Source organism: Papio anubis, chromosome 10 (genome assembly GCF_008728515.1).
Source record: "Papio anubis isolate 15944 chromosome 10, Panubis1.0, whole genome shotgun sequence".
Classification (NCBI taxonomy): Eukaryota; Metazoa; Chordata; class Mammalia; order Primates; family Cercopithecidae; genus Papio; species Papio anubis.
In genome coordinates, this window is record NC_044985.1 from 107,393,662 (window position 1) to 107,402,722 (window position 9,061).

At 45.9% G+C, this 9,061-nt stretch overlaps 1 long non-coding RNA gene across 1 annotated transcript; it reads left to right on the forward strand.

Annotated features, from left to right (window-relative positions):
- The first annotated feature begins 3,781 nt into the window (after positions 1–3,781).
- On the forward strand, positions 3,782–5,832 carry LOC108581512. Its single transcript, XR_001893778.3, has 2 exons — positions 3,782–4,431; positions 5,167–5,832. It is a non-coding gene; the product is annotated as an uncharacterized LOC108581512 (long non-coding RNA).
- The last annotated feature ends 3,229 nt before the right edge of the window (positions 5,833–9,061 follow it).

Below are 9,061 nucleotides of genomic sequence, written 5' to 3' on the forward strand. Positions count from 1 at the left end.
ATTACACATTCATAGAGGCGCAGCCACTCATTACAGTCATCCTCAGGCTCTGCCCTAATGAGACTCAGGAGCAAGGCTTTAAATGTCACGATGCTTTTGTGTCTTTTCCTGATGGAAGAACTACACGATGATGCTGGTGATGCAGCCGGTTTCAGAGGAACCAGGGCGGGGGCTCACACGCAAACCCCGAAATGACGACCATCTCCAAGGCCCCCAGACGTCTTTGAGGGTTCTGAGTGAATGAGCCCCTTCAGATTCCCTTTGGGGTATTTATTTCCGGACCTCAACCCTAACATCTCTAAACTGTTTGCATCTGTCTGGCTAGCATCCACCAGCTGAAGTAGGACTTGGGTCTTTTAACAATAACAAGGAGATTAAAATCCTGGGGGGTTTTTTCCCTACAATGGTGAATCCCTTTCTTCTAAACTCGGCTTCATTACTCTTTATTTTAGCCAAAAGTCAAGAAGCATCCATGTATTAAAAGAGACAGAGAGTCAGTTAATGGGCACATTCTGGTGCCAAACTGCCTGGGTTTGCACCTGCCTCTTCCTCTTCCTAGCTGTGGAGCCTCAAGCTATTTATTTATTGTCTTCATGCCTCTGCTCTCTCCTCTATAAAACAGAAATCATAATAGCAGGTACCTCACAGGGTTTTGTGTGACTTCAGTCAGAACAATAAGCATTCAATAAATATAGTGCTATTATCATTAAGACATATTTATTGAACTTTTACTTTCCCCAAGACTTACATCAGGCACCAACAATACAAAGCAAATAAAATTCAAGGGCTGTTCATGTGGAAACTAGTGAGGAAAATATCTATACACATTGCATAGGCTGTTTTGCATTCCTATAAAGGAAGACCCGAGACTGCATAATTTATAAAGAAAAGAGGTTTAATTGTCTCCCGGTTCTGCAGGCTGTGCAAGCATGGTACCAACACCTGCTTAGCTTCTGGTGAGGACCTCAGGAAGCTTACAGTCCTGGTGGAAGGCAAAGTAAGTGCAGGCATGTCACATGGCAGGAGTGGGAGCAGGTTTGGGCAGTCAGACTTTTAAATAAGCAGATCTCACATGAACTGAGGGAGAACTCACTTGTTACCAAGGGGATGGTGCTAAACCGTTCACAATGGATCCACCTCCATGATTCAGTCCCCCTGGCCTCAACTCCAACATTGGGGATTACATCACTACATGAGATTTGGATGGGGACAAACATCTAAACCATATCACACATCATAGCAGGCTGTGATAAATGGGAAGACAAGGGACCAGTGGCTGGAGAGAGACCATGATTAGTGTTGCATAGGAGGGCTGGAGATTTTAGATAGCAGGGAACCTTTGAACTTGAGTGTCTAAGATGGACAGAAACTGACCAGGAAAAGATTGGAAGCAGCTGAGTGTGGTGGCTCATGCCTGTAATCCCAGCACTTTTGGAGACTGAGGCAAGAGGATTCCTTGAGCCAAGGAGTTCAAAACCAGCCTGGGCATCATGTAGAGATCCCATCTCTACAAAAATTAATAATAATAAAAATTAACCAGATGTGGCGGCATGCATCTGTAGTCCCTGCTACTCAGGAGGCTGAGGCAGGAGGATCACTTGAACCCAGAAGATTGAGGCTGCAGTGAGCCATGTTCACAGCACTGCACTCCAGCCTGCAGCCTGGGCAATTGAGCAAGATCCTGTCTCAAAGTAAAACAAAGAAAGAATAGAAGCATTTGCTTCATCTCAGTCTCTCAGCAAGTCTGCAGCTTTACACAGAGCTTTCTTCAGTTGTCCAAAGAGAAGAGCAGGCTGATCCCGGACCCTGAACATGACCCACAGGATATGTGGATGTTTTAGAGCCTTATCTCTGTGTCTGGGTCCTGTCCCCACACCTGTGCTGCTCCAGAAGACACTACATGCTCCAGGAGTTTACTATGTCTCTTGCATCTGAAGATAACAAATCAAGTGAAAGAAGGGGTCTTCTTTTTTTAAGAGAGAGAGAGAGAGAAAGGGATCAAACACTTGCCAGAGGCTAAGACATTCTTTGTTTTTAGGATATTCCTGATCTTGGGGCTTTGGAATTAAGTTCTCATAGCTTTCATCAAGTAGTCACCATAGGACACTCAGCTAATGACCTTTCAGAATTTCTTGGATGAAGAAAGATAAAGTGGCAAAACGAAGGGTATGTGATCATGAGAATAGCTGATGTTTATTAAGCCGACTATACATCACACCGTTTACAATTACTATATCTTTACACTTAACCTATTGGGAATATTACATGTTGAACTATGTTAACTTGCCATTTTTCAATTTAGAAAATGATCGAATATAGCAAGTTCATGTGGTTCGAGCTAATATCATTACCATTCTGGTGATGGGGAAACTGCAGCTTAGAGAGGGTCATGAATAGACGCAAGTGAACTGTGGTCAGATGATCTGGGTTTGATTTCTGGTGACACCACTTAATAATAGTTTCTACCCTCATAAGGATGTTGGGGGGCAGTGGTTGTTAAATTGGATATGCTAATAAATAAGTGCCTAGCACGTTTTGAGATTGCAACATTCTTTTTTCTATACCAACTGGCCCTTGATCAAAGGAGAGGAAAAAATAAGTAGACTAATCCCCATTCCCAGGCAGTCAGAGGGTTAGGGGTGGGTGCTGGGCCTCCTGGTATCCTGCGTTGACTACCAGGCCTGGCCCTGTTGTCCCTAGCTCCCAAGATCTGGTAAGACAGAAGCTTTTAAATGATCAGACTCTGAAAAGGAAGATTCAGTGATGAGTAGAACATAGAGCAGTGACTGGTTTTGAAATCAGGAAACTGGGGACAGAGGTCCTTTGTTGAGTTTCTGGAGACTTGGGATGACACTCTCAGTTTTGCTTGAAGGGATCTCTAAGAAGGCAACTAAAACTACTGGGGTGGAGCATAAGAGAAACAGAGACAAAAGAGAAACTGTCAAGAGTATCCATTGGTTGTATCATTGATCACCATTTCCCAGGAGCCATGGAAATGGGAAGGCTTTCCAAGAGGCCCTCAAAAAGCTTCCTCTACTGCTGCCTTCTCTTTGCTACCCTGGGGGCTAGCTACAAAGCAGAGCCAGGCACCAGGTTAGTGGTGCTAGACAGTTACAGGAAATACCAACGCCTCATCAGTATTAAGATTCCGGCTTCCCCTTATAGTCTCACTCTTTTATTCTACTCAAAACCATGATTAGTTGAGTGAAATAAATTTAAACTTGAGAATTTGGCAATCATCTTTTAAATAAGTGGAATCCCCATTGAACAAAACTAAATCTAACTGGGTATTGCTGGAACCAATTCTGTAAGTTGGGTCTTACACAGAGTACATGGTGAATGTGTTCTCCCTTCCAGCCTCCTACCTGCACCATGAATCTTCCATGGAAACAATTATCTCCTTCAAGAACCAGCATGACTTGCTGGGCACAGTGGCTCACGCCTGTAACCCATCACTTTGTGAGGCCAAGGTGCCCAGATCACGAGGTCGGGAGATAGATGGAGACCATCCTGGCAAACATGGTGAAACCCCGGCTCTACTAAAAATACAAAAATTAGCTGGGTATGGAAGTGCATGCCTGCAATCCCAGCTACTTGGGAGGAGAATCACTTGAACCCAGGAGGTAGAGGTTGCAGTGAGCTGAGATCATGCCACTGCACTCCAACCTGGCGACAAAGCTAGACTCCGTCTCAAAAAAAAAAAAAAAAAAAAAAAGAACCACCATGACTGATGGAAGTTTGAACTATGGGCGCAAAATCCAGCAAGATGGGTATGGACCTTGCTACATTCAGATTTGCCTCATTTTGTGCTTATCATTACTCATGTAATTACTTGTTACCATCAACTCAAACCAAAACCACAGAGCTTTTTGAAAGGGGGTTGACAAGGAAGAGGTACTTGTTTAGGGACCCCTCTTACCTCATCTTGGCCCCACATAGGCCTGTCCCTCCATAGCTGCATCTCAAACCTCAGACCTTAGCCTGCCATGAGCACCAACCACATTGAAATCTCAGTTTCTTGAAGCCCTGCTCTCTGATAGAATCAATCTGTAATAATGAGAGAACACGCTATTTGGGTAACCTTCCACTCATGCATTTATCCATTCATTTGCTCATTCATCAAATGTTTATTGAACTGATTGAATTATTCAGAAAGTAATGGTGCTGTGCTCTCTGCCCTCTTAGAGTTCACAGCCTAGTGGCTGGGACTGAGGGTGGGTGCATTGAGGGGGGCAGGGGCGGGCAAGTGAAGGAGGCATACGCATACACCCTTGATGGATAAAACAGAATAAAACATGTTTTCGACAGAGGCACAAGGAAAAGGCCAAGAGGGAAGAGGAGCAATTAATTCTCCAAAAAGTTCAAGACAGCCTTCATGGATATAGTGACATTTGAACAAGACCTTGAAGAAGCATTTCAAGAAGAAGAAAGGTGAGTAAGAACTTGCTCTCCTGAGGGAAAGGACTGAGCAAGATACAGACTGGGGAGGAAGGAGGTTCGCTGGGGGAAAGAGTTTGGTTTGCCACAAGGACAGCAGCCAACTTTTACTGAAGGTTCACCTTGCTCCAAGCACAGGGCTAAGTGCTTTACATTAATTAAAGCATGCAATCCCTATAATAATGAGATAGGCACCCTCATTGTTCACACTTTACAGAGTGGGAAACTGAAGGCCCCAAAGATCTAGCAACTTTCCCAAGCTTGGATGTTTATTAAAGTGAGGAGCAGAGACCCCCGCAGGTAGTCTGCCTTCCTGACCACACCCCACATTGCCCACGAGGATTGTGTAGAGAAAGTCAAGCAAGGCTGGAGTCTTGACAGACACTGCCTGGAATGCAGATGAGGGGGTTTGGGCTTCATTGTCAAATTTTCTAAGGAAAGAAAGGAAATAAATGACAACAGGAGGAAAACAACTGGGGCAGCTGTGTGGAGAATGAATTTGCATCTTAATGAGAACATTTAATGCCTCAAGCCAGAGCTTCTAAAGAAGGGAAATTCAGACTTTCAGGTCTTCTAAAGAGGTTAGAGACTTCCAGATAAATGGAGGGCAGGCCCAGATCAGCTTAACGACCCTTCACACATCCTGGGCAGGTGGTTCTCTACTGGATAGGAACCCACCCCACCCCCTGCTGCCAAAAAGTTATCTAGATCAATCTTCTCGTTCTACAGATAAGAACAGAGAAACCTGCATTGTTTTGCCCCAAATCCCACAGCTGGAATGTGGCTGAACAGAGGTCCAAGTACACTTCTCTATCTCCCAGTCCTGCATTTCTTCCGCAGCATGGCCCAGGTTTACACGCCCCAGTATTTAAACCAGCACAACTGCACCAGCGGACTGCTCCACAGCCACACCTCCAACCTTCAGCCCAAGGAGCACAGCCAGCCCTGGAGGAGCTGCAGCTCAAGATGTTGATGCTGCAAACAGGGAGACGCTGTGGTCAACCTTGACTGTCTTCCCAAACTACTGAAGACGCACTCCCCTGCAGTCTGGCTCTACCTCCCACTCTCATTGGGCCTTTTTCTTTTTCTTTTCTTTCTTTCTTTCTTTTTTTTTTTTTTTCTTTCTTGTCTGCAAAGCTTAGACCAAAGTAAGTAATATAGAAATATCCAGAAAAGAGTTAATTAAAACAACTCAGGTTGAGAAGGCAGATGCAGAAGATCAAGGAGCTTCTGAAGTTGACACAGGACTCTAAGAGGGAGAAATGAATCTCAAGACCGCTGTGGGACATGTGCTTCTGCAACTTCACAATTGATCTCGTAGAGCTATTGCCTTACACATAATTGCTCCAAATTAGGTGTTGCATGTTATTGCATTAAAGCCTTGCTAACTTGTTATTCGTGCAATTTTAAGGGGGGAAAAAGCCAGACCGATTTCAGCTCTGTGCTCCTCTCCATGCCAATCTCTCATTCACTAGCTGCATTGTCTCGAGAGGAGAGTAAGGAGTACTTCCAGCAGAGCAGCCACTTTTCCTGCAGTCATTCAACTTTCTGCAGATTTGATGAGAGTAAATCCCACTAGAATGTCCCTCCATTAGCTGAGACCATGACTACCTGAGCTGAAAGAGGAAGATTGGGGCTATTAGACGGGAGTGAGGGATAGTCCTGGCTGCCAGCACACAGGCAGTCAGGAGAGGCAAATGCAGTCATACCTGGGTGGCAGCCTGTCTAGTGACACTTGAAACCAGGAATGTGGCAAAACTGGTGGTGCTCCTGGTGGCTAGAGAGATAGTAACAGGACCCATTTTTCCAGAGGAAGGCTCTGTTCGTATCTAAGTCAGGTGTGAGAATCCAAAAAAGTCCAGCCAAGTGGGTTTTTTACCACTACCTGTTTAGAACCCTTCAATGGCCAGCTGCTGCCCTAGATTAACTCCCAGTCCGGATCACTGCCCCCGCCCCCTCCCGCCGCCAGTCCCTGCAGGGCCAGGCTTTGCTTGTCTCCCAAGTCCTGCTCTCTTTCACTCTCATCTCTGCCTTCTGTTCCTTAATTATGTGGGGCTTTCGACTGCCCCAGAACCTTTGCACATTCCACTGAGTCTGCATGGAATGTGGCTTCTTGCCCCTTCTACTTAGCTTCTAATCACAGTCTGTAGTCCTTGCTTTACTCATCATTTCCTAATAGAAATTATCCCTGACACCCCAGGTTAAAGTAGGTTCCTTTTTCATAGACTCTCAAAGAACCTAATTTCTTACTGTATTTACTATAAATTCTTATTTTTTGCATTCTTGATGCTCTGACATTAGGAGCCTTGATCCTGGCGAGACTGCCCCTCCCAAGGCCAGCTGACCTCTACTCCCCTGTGAGCAGGCCTTTAATACACAAACCAAGAAATGCACATCCCACACCTGTAACTATCTCCTTTACCAAACTCTCAAGCCATGCCGACATTACCCTACCCTAAACCATCCCAGGGCCAGCTACGGGACAACCAGGGACCCCTTCTAGAGCTCAGACCCCCCAGATTATTCCAACTATCCAATCCCAAGCTTACTCAGTGTGCCTATTCTGCCTCACCCATTCCCTCCCATGAAGAGCCAATAAAGGCTCAGGGGCTTGCTCTGCCCTTCCCCATCTCTGCCTCTTGACCCATCCTGGCCCTCCCCGATGTGGCCCTGCATAGCATGGCATGGTGTGGTGTGCCTCCTGTTTCTAGGAATCAGTGAGTATAAACTTCTTTCTTCTTAACAATCATTTCTGTGTCTGCACATCTTACCATACTCATTTAAAACAAATACTGGGTGCACCTTAATACATGTACTCTCATAGGGCTTTCCTGGGTTATTCCTAGGATTTTTTTATGTCTGACCCTCTAGATTGTAAGCTTCTTGAAAGAAGGTTCCATATCTGTCAGTGCTGACGTGCATGTGTGCGTGTGTGTGTGTGTGTTTTGTGTGTGTATGTGTGTGATGGAGCCTCCCTCTATCACCCAGGCTGGAGTGCAGTGGAGCAATCTCAGTTCACTGCAACTGCCACCTCTAGGGCTCAAGCAATTCTCTGGCCTCAGCCTCCCAAGTAGCTGAGACTACAGGGGTGTGCCACCACACCCAGCTGATTTTTTTTTTTTTTCTATTTTTAGTAGAGATGGGGTTTCACCATGTTGGCCAGGCTGGTCTCAAACTCCTGACCTCAGGTGATCCATTCGCCTCGACCTTCCAAAGTGCTGGGATTACAGGCATGAGCCACAACACCCAGCCTATGCTGACTTTTTATCCCAGTACCCAGCACTGGGGGGATGCTCTATTAAAAAAAAAAAAAAAAAATCCCAGTGCCCTGAGGAGAACCAGCAGCACTGCACAGGAAAGGTGAGGTCGCGGCCTGCAGTCACAGACTAGATGACACAACTTGCATGGGAACAGACCTGGCACCCAGGTAGGTGGGTATCCAGCACTCCTCTAAGACAGGGGAGACGCCAGGTGAATGACAGTCAGACCAGCTCTGGACTCCATGGGCTGGAGAGATAAAGCCAGTGCCAATGAGGTCTAGCTCCCTCGTAGGCAGGTTAAAGGCATTTGTGACTGGTTGAGAGGGTCAGTGGGGAGCTTGGAGAGACAGGGCTAGTCAAACTGACTGGTGAATCAGTTAGCATTTTAGCATACTCACCCTGAGAGAGCCTCAACAGGCCACTCACTTTACTTGCAGATCTCTACCATGTAGACAACGTGAGGATCGTAAAATAACACAAGAGGGAGGGGGCAAAACATGGGGGCTCCACCTGGCCAAGGAGAAAGTCACGAGTGCTCAGGACCTTACTTTGACTACTTGTCTGGAAGAAGGAGTCTGTGTTCTCAGCACACCTTTAGGATACTGCAGAGTACATCCATTGAAGCCCAAGGGCACTTAGAAACACAATCTGTGTGATGGTTGACATGGCTGTAACTGTAAAATAACAGCAGTGATAACCAACCCCCAGGGCTTAATCACAGGATGCCCGAGTGTCACTGTTTCTTCTCGCTTTCTCTTTAAAATGCGTCACAGAAGCTAATCATACATCCTGAGCATTGTGCTGGAAGCCTCTGCTCTGCTCTCTGACACAAGCATGTCCAATTAGAAGCCCAGCATCCAGCACCTCTGACCCTATCCGTGGGAGGCAGACTCCTGAGCCCTGGATTCTATTTCCAGCCTCCGCAATGCTGAGCCGGGTGAGGTGACGCATCACCTCGCCTGGTGTTTTCTAATTGACAGCCTGAGAGCATCGCTTCAAGAGTTCCTTCCTCCAAGCCCAATTAAGTAGTTTCCTTCTCCCAGAAGGCAAGTTTTTAAAAATTCTCTTTTAACTCCATTCTCCATTCTCATTCTCCAACTCCTAACCATGTCCCCATGGGCAAGCACACTCATATGTTTAATGTGTATGTTTTTGCTTGATTATATTCTTGCAAAATGGGCTTTGTTGGTCTGTGTGTGTGTGTATCTTTAATTTACGTACATCGTATTGTGTTAAATGTCTCCTTCCATTTCTTGTATTTTTGTAACTCATCACTATGCCGCTAAGGTTTATCCAAGTTGCCAGGTGTGAATCTAATCAGCACGGTGTAGGTATGAATGCCCCGTACCTTACTGGCCACTGAC